Raw genomic sequence first — 8,392 nt, 5'->3', positions numbered from 1 at the left:
TCCCGCTAGTATCCCAAATATCAGATACTTCTAGGAAATTGGAAAGAGTTTCAAGGACTCTCTCCAGTGTTTTGCACAGACTGGATTGACAGCCAAGTTCATCTTCCTCTGGGATGCAATTGATTTCTGTTCCATCCCTAATACCGCCTTTCTGTTAATCCCTGAAATCTAGAACCTGGAACGTACTAAAACTATCATTGATGATCCTTAAAATGAAAATAAACTTCTAGGTGTAGAGTTATAATTCCAAATGCTGTATCATATTCAATTATTTATTTATTAAACAAATGATTATCCTATGTCTATCTAATATGTTTCAGACACTCTTACCTTTGGGAAAATATTGAAATTCACTTTGCTATGTAGAAGATTGAAATGTAAATATTTAAAATATTCTCTATTATAGATACCTGATATCATTTACTGATCTTAAAAAAAGAGATAAAAATAGAAAAACTATATCAAACATTTTGGGTATTAACTGAATAATCAATTTCTAACGTCTGAGCTGCAATTTCAATTACAAAACGTATTGCAGCCTGTGACATATTAGAGCTCTTTTTGTCTGTTTCCCCTACTAGTTTTAAGTGCTTTCATTCATGTCGGAGAGATTGTTAACTGTTACCACCACAAGCTCTGCAGTACCTCAGGAAGCACTTTGCACACCGTAGGAAGAATATAATGCTTACTGAATTGAGTGGGAAAGATGTTACAGATGTGCCAGTGGGCTGTAGTTCTCTTCAAGATGTCCTTGTGCTAAGCCCTTTCCCAGTGTAACTGTTAAAGAAGCAGAGAGGCAGTAAAAAGTCTGTATGCATGAAGAATGGGAGCTGTGGTCAGTAGGACAGGATTTGTGGCATGGAATGATTAAAGACATGGACTGGTCAACTCGTGAATGAAAGGAGCAAATAGAGTGATGTCCCATAGTGTTGCCCACACTTGAAATTTCATGGCTGCTGAGAAATGCTCTTCAGTTGCTTTACATCTGACATTTGCTCTGATGTTGCGTTATTGTGCTGGTTATAAAGATGAAACCATGTAGTGAGAATTTATAATTTATAAACGTGTTAATAAAATAAAACTACAGTTTCTCAAGACAGAAAATTTCATAATGGAAGACTTGCAGACTTGGAGAATATGATTAAAAAATACCGGAGTGTAGAAAGAATTTACTGGGCTGTGCTCTCACCCGGTTCTGCTGTTGATTGGCTTCCTGTTGGGCAGACCCTTAACACCTCCATCATTTCTCCACCTATAAAATGAATGACCTGTATCTGGGGCAAGTTAATCTGCCTGAAATGGACTGGTTCTTCCCATTTGTATATTTGGAGTGAGGATTTATTGAGGCAAGTTGGGGCCAATATGGGAAATCATTGATGTTTTCTCTAGAACACTCCTCCAGATAATCAAGACTGATATTCCACACGAGGATAGTGGAGTGCTGAATATTTCAAGACAAATGCCAGCAGTGTTTTATATGCCTACGGTAATAAGTCAAACCTTTCTGTGTTTCTGCTTCCCTGCCAAACAGAATCAATACCAGGTTAGTTGTGTCTCTAGGGGTCTTTGTGCATGTATGTAAGGTCACATGTTTAAACAGGGTTGGGAAACTTTTTAGTGCTGAATGCTGAAGAGCTAAAATATAGCATATTGATCAAGTGAGGTGCTTCCAGGTGTGTTATGTAGACCTCAAAAAAGTAGTTGCTTTGTAATTATAGAAGCCATATTTGGTACGAAACAGCATACACTGATCTTCCTGGTCAGGAAATGTCCACAGTTCTTCAAAGTCATATGCATTTAGCTAAAAAGTTGTTGATAGGAAGTCTGGAGTTTGCTTTTATTAATTTTTTGAGCCAATATTTCAATAATTGATGATTCATCATATAACTATTTCATTTTATAAAAATTTCACATATACTTGAAATTTAAATGTCCAATACAATTTACCTGGAGTACTGAGTTAAAGATAAAATACTCAAACTCAGAGTAATTGCAGTAATAAGCATAATGCACTTGAATGGTAAGAATGCCCAGCTCCTGTAGAAAAAATAGTTGCACAGGACTGGTATTTTGATGGGAAACTTGAATATATCAAAGTATATTCAACATTCATACATTCATCATATAATGCCTGAGAGCTCACTTTGTTCCAGGCACTATTCTAGGTGCTGAAGACAGAACGATGAAAAAAACCAAAAAACAAAACAAAACTATATGTAGAAAGTCCAAAAGACTGTACCAAAAAACTACTAGAACTGATACACGAATTTAGTAAAGTCACAGGATACAAAATCAATGTATAGAAATCTGTTGTTTTTCTATATACTAACAGTGAAGCAGAAGACAGAGAAATTAAGAAAACAATTCCATTTACAATTGCACCCAAAATAAGATACCTAGAAATAAACCTAATAGTTGAAGGACCTGTACTCTGGAAACTATAAACACTGATGAAGAATTTGAAGATAACACAAGGAAATGAAAAGACATGGAAGGACAAATATTGTTAAAATGTTTATATTACCCAAAGCTATCTACATATTTAATACAATCCCTATCAAAATACCAATATCAGTTTTCACAGAACTATAACAAACAATTCTAAAATTTGTATGGAACCATGGAAGACCCCAAATAGCCAAAACGGTCTTAAAAATGAGAGGTAAAGTGGGAGGCATCACAATTCTGTACTTGAAGTTATATTATAAAGCTGTAGTGATCAAAACAATGTGGTTTTGGCACAAAATAGACACAGAGATCAATGGGGCACAATAGAAAACCCAGAAATAAACCCATATCTATATAGTCAGTTAATCTTTGACAAAGCAGAAAAGAATATCCAATGGGGAAAGAACAGTCTCTTCAACAAATAGTGTTGGGAAAACTGGACTGCAACATGCCAAAGAAAGAAACTGGACCACTTTCTTACACCATACACAAAAATAAATTCAAAATTGATTAAGACCTAAATGTAAGATCTGAAATTGTAAAATATCCTAGAAGGGAACACAGGAAGTGACCTCTTTGATGTTGACTGTAGCAACTTCTTTCTAGATATTCTTCTTGTCTCTGAGACAAAGGAAACAAAAGCAAAATCAACTGTTGGGACTACGTAAAGATAAAAAGTGTCTGCACAGCAAAGGAAACAGTCAACAAAAGTAAAAGGCAACCTACAGAGTGGGATAAGATATTTGCCAATGACATGTCCACTGAAGGGTTAATACCCAGTATGTAAAAAGGACTTACAAAACTTAGCAACCAAAACCCAAATAATTGAGTTAAAAAATAGGCATAGGGTATGGAGAAAATGGAACCCTTGTGCCCTCTTGTTGGGACTGTAAACTGGTATAGTCACTGTGGAAAAAAGTATGGAGGTTCCTCAAAAAGTTAAAAATAGAACTGCCCTGTGATTGAGCAATCACACTACTGGGTATTTACCCAAAGAACACAAAAACACAAATTCAAAGGGATACATGCCACCCTATGTTTACAGAAGCATTATTTACAATAGCCAAAATATGGAAGCAGACCAAGTGTCTGCTGACAGATGAATGGATAACGAAGATGTGGGGTATATATATATATATATATATATATATATATATATATATATATATATAATGGAACACTATTTAGCCATAAAAAGAATGATATCTTGCCATTTGCAATGGCATGGATGGAACCACAGAGTATAAGGCTAAGAGTTATAAATCAGTCAGAGAAAGACAAATGGCATATGATTCCACTCATATATGGAATGTAAGAAACAAAACGAACAAGCAAAGGAAAAAGAGAGAGACAAATCAAGAAACAGGCTCTTAGCTATAGAGAACAAACTGATGATTACTGGAGGGGGGGTTGGGATAAGGGATAGGTGAAATAGGTGATGGGGATTAAGGAGTGCACTTGTGATAGACACTGGGTGATGTATGGAACTGCTAAATCCTATATTGTATACCTGAAGCCTATATAACACTGTACGCTAATTAACTGGAGTTAAAGGGAAAGAAAAAAATTACCTTGAGAATAAAAATATTTCATAAGTACAATCTACAAGTATTGAATAAGAGTTATTCTAGTATCTAATAAATTAAATGGATTAATTGGGTAAAAAAAGAGAAAAAATAGTTAAATTCATAGAGCAGATGGAGAAGGAAAATAATATAAAAAGAAATATATACCAAATAGTGATAAACACTGTGCTTCAAAATAAATCAATACAACAGGGAAGAGTAACTATATTGAGCCACTAGGAAAGGTCTTGTGGATGTGGTGACATTGGAGACATAAAGGAAATGAGGGATGCCATATGCAGATGCCTGGGTGAAGCATTTCAGGCCAAAGAACAGGAGATGTGAAGGCCCTGAGATAAGACTGTTAGGAAGGAGTCGACTGACTCTTTGTGCTTTCTGAGTGAATTAGGAGGCAAAGTCATTGGGATGTGGGTGGGGAAGGAAGTATTAGAGATTTGAAAAGAAAAGAGAAGACGTGCAGGTCTTCTAAGGTCTTCTGCCATCTTGGGGTAAACAATGGAACATCTGAACACCTATCCCAACACAGGATTTCTTGCAAATGGTTTATTGAGGAAAGGCTCACAGAGGAAACTGGTAAGGAAGTTGGGGAAACAGGACAGATAAAAGAAGACATCCAGTTAGAATGAAATATCAGACACAGTTCCAATGACCTCTCTCTTAAGGAAACTCAGGACTGTAATGTAAGTCTCAGGATTGCCTTGACCCTAGGAAGGGAGCTGGAACTTTCATACTCTTAGACTCCTCAATCATGGGTTAAAGATTTTCCCAGAAGCCTGTGCATTCTCAGGCTTTTGGCTTTCTATGCCTGTGAGCCGAGTGGCCTGCAATAGCTGGAGAGCAATACTCCTACCACCACCAGAAATCAATCAATCAATCATTCAATCCATCCATCCATCCATCCATCCATCCACGCACAGGTAGTAATTCTTAGAAGCAGAAGTATACCAAAAAGGAAGCAGGAGATGCACACAAAATGTTTTGAAAGGATCCAGAGGGATATGAGTCAAGCAACTGTTTCTTTCTTCCTTAACTTGCATCCACAGAATCCAATTTATCAGTAAAAACTGTCGACTCTAACTCTAAATACATATTCGTTCTCACCTCAGCAGAAGGATGTCCTCAGAGTATGAATCACATTGTGTCATTCCTTGACTGAGAATACAATCCAAATTCCTCATAAACGTCTTCCAGCTCTCCCTTCATCTCTTCAACCCGCGTGTCTCACTCATCCCTTATTTCCTCCAACAGAGTTTTAGTTAAAGTTCTTTGAATGTGCCAGCTGCTCAGGCATTCCCTGAGAACTCTTCCCATCCCTTCTTGCACAGACACCACCCGTTGCCGCTATTCTCAAAATTGTGTGATTGTTTTTATTTGTTAGTGTGTTCGATGTACAATGTGAGCCTCATGAGGACAGTGACTACTATACCACCACTTCCGGGTGCAGAGTTAGCACTCAATAAATAATTCTTGGACTAGTGAATGAATACCTGGGTGGATTGGATGTTGGCTATTGTTTCCTTGTCCTTAGCATAGTTAAATGGGAAGAATGACTTCCTGCTACATATTCCTGTTACCCATTCCTCTTTTCCGGTTTTGTTTGAGCCTGAGTTTAAATCCTGATGCCTTCTAGAGGTGCAAAACACCAAACCTCCCAGTCACTGTGATCTTTGCGTAACTGGCCATGAGGTGAGGGGGCAGTGGATGTTTGAGAATTTTGATCAATTCTTTTACTGTGTCAAGTATATAATTATTACTCAGCGAGCAGTGTTTGTAGTCATTACAATAAACACATCGTTTCTTTGCCTATGTGCTTTTGATTATTACTAATGTTTATGGTATGTTTATTTGTTGTTGCTATACAAGTGACTTAAGCCCTGGGAATTTGGAAATACAAACCACTGCCCTTGTAATTTGAGCTCATAAAGAGCTCTTAAAGAAAATTCTTTGGAGACCAAATCATAATTCACTCAAATTCATTTAGATAGATTCCTATAGATGATCTCCTAACCATGGAAATAGCCAAAGCGTTTTAACATATACATTAAAATAATTATAAATGTTATGTTTATTTAAAACAATACACCTTTAAGCCTAACATGGAACTTACAGATCTCATCTCTGGTGATGAATGACTTTTATCTATTCTCTTACATGACATATATATTTACCAGTGGCTAAAGTTATGCCATTCTTTTTTTTTTAAATTTTTTAATGTTTATTTTTTTTATTTTTGAGAGAGATAGAGACAGAATGCAAGTGGGTTAGGGGCAGGGAGAGAGGGAGACACAGAATCCAAAGCAGGCCCCAGGCTGTCAGCACAGAACCTGATGTGGGGCTGGAACTCACAAGTTGTGAGATCGTGATCTGAACCGAAGTCAGATGCTCAACCGACTGAGCCACCCAGGCGCCCCAAGTTGAGGCCATTCTTAAAGTACGATTTTATTTTACATATCTAGAGGGAAACATGGATCCCACATTGTTCATTTTATACTCAGGAAGCTGATTGATTTCTAAATTACTTTGCTACAATTTAAAGTTTTTATGATTTAAAATCGCACAAAGAAAAGATTTTCAGGTTATGAGGAAATTTTAATGCTCAGTGCCCAAGTCACTTTTTATTATTAAGCTAGACACTTGGGGAGACCATCAGCTCTTTTCACTGCCAAAAAACCATTGGTGCATTTCTGCTGCACTCAATCTAACTGTGCTCTGCCCTCACCTGAAATTTCAAGAATCCTGGTTTTTGATATGGAAGCAATATGTTTGTTTATGACTCAGAGAACGAGGCATAGGCCCAGAGGGCCTGTTCCCTCCTACTTTGGACTGTTCAAGGCTTCCGAAGCATTAACACCTCCGAGAAGCTGACATAAGAGGAAAAAATCCCAAATTCCACTGAGCAAGCAGGTTTTTAAAACTTTATTGAGGTATAATTTACATATCATAAAATTCACTCCCTTTAAATGTATAATTCAATGATTTTTTGTAAATTTACTGAGTTGTGTAACATTTTTATCACTCCTGTAAGATCCTTCATGATCATTTACAGTTAATCCCCATTCCCACCCCCAGCCCAGGTGACCACCAATGTACTTTATATCTCTATACATTTGGCTCTTTTCAACATTTGTTATAAAAGGAATCATACACTTTGTCATCTTTTGTGTCTGGTTTCTTTCATGTGGCATGTTTGTGAGGTTCATCCATGTTGTAGCATATATCACTGCTTTGTTCCTTTTTATTGTTGAATAGCATTCCATTGTATGGATATCTGATGTTTTGGTTATCCATTCAGAACTTGATGAACATTTGGGCTGTTTCCAATTTTTGGCTATTAAGAATAATGTTGCTGTGAACATTCATGTGCAGCTTTTCGTGCAGACATAAAGCCTTCATTTCTCTAGGAGTGGGGTTGCTGGGCTTCACGGTAGGTTTTATGCTAAGTTGAGCACTTTAGAAGCTAAAAAATTTTTTTTGAATGCATGGCTTAGTGAGCTACAGGGTTTACAAAGATAAATGTGAAGAAACAAGTCTTTTTTTCAAGAAGCTTATGACTCATAAAAAGATAAAACAATTTTATAAATCATTAGACTCCTAGAAATCATCAGACTAGGAGGGAGAATGTGAATACCATACAAAGGATATAAGAGTTTCCAAAAAAAAAAAAAAAAAAGGTCTTCTCAATTGTAAGTAGAGGGAAAATGTGTTCTGAAAAGTCCTCTGAGATATGTCTTTGGGAATAGTTTATAAAGATTTTAGGTTGATGACAAAATAAAGGAAGGAGAAAGGAAAATGCAAACAGTGCTGAGGAAACTGCAAGCAGCCTCATACAGCAGCAAATTCAAGTGGGATTTTTTGGTCTCTTTTGGTTGAGTTCCAAGGCCTGGGTCATTACGATAGAGGCCATTCTCCAACATTCTAAATCGAGTCGCCATGGACCTACAAAGGATGTAAGAAATTATAAAAGCTACTCTACCAGCAACTAGCTATCAAAGAGTAGGATCTGAGACTTGGAAGAAAAATGAAATAAATTGGAGGAGGGAGAGTTTTCTCTACTGTAATTGTTTTTGAACTTTCCATTTCCCACTTTTGCTCCATCAAAGAAAAGGGGGGATGATTTTTTTTCCAGATTCAGGTCAGTTACAGATACTTCAAGGAGCCCATATGGTCACCTTGATGTGTGTCTCCTGGGGTTTTGGCTTGAGGGAGCAGAGCAGAACTAAAGAGGGCCATTATGGGGGCCAATTGGGCTTGTGCTGCCTGCCAGTGAGTGGCAGTGAGTGGGCTGAGTGAGTGGGTGAGTTGGCCAGGGGTTATTTTAACAAGGATCTTGCCCAATAAGACTATCTGGTAGAACAAAG

Source organism: Panthera onca, chromosome D4 (genome assembly GCF_046562875.1).
Source record: "Panthera onca isolate mPanOnc1 chromosome D4, mPanOnc1 haplotype 2, whole genome shotgun sequence".
NCBI lineage: Eukaryota > Metazoa > Chordata > Mammalia > Carnivora > Felidae > Panthera > Panthera onca.
This window is presented reverse-complemented; position numbering follows the sequence as displayed.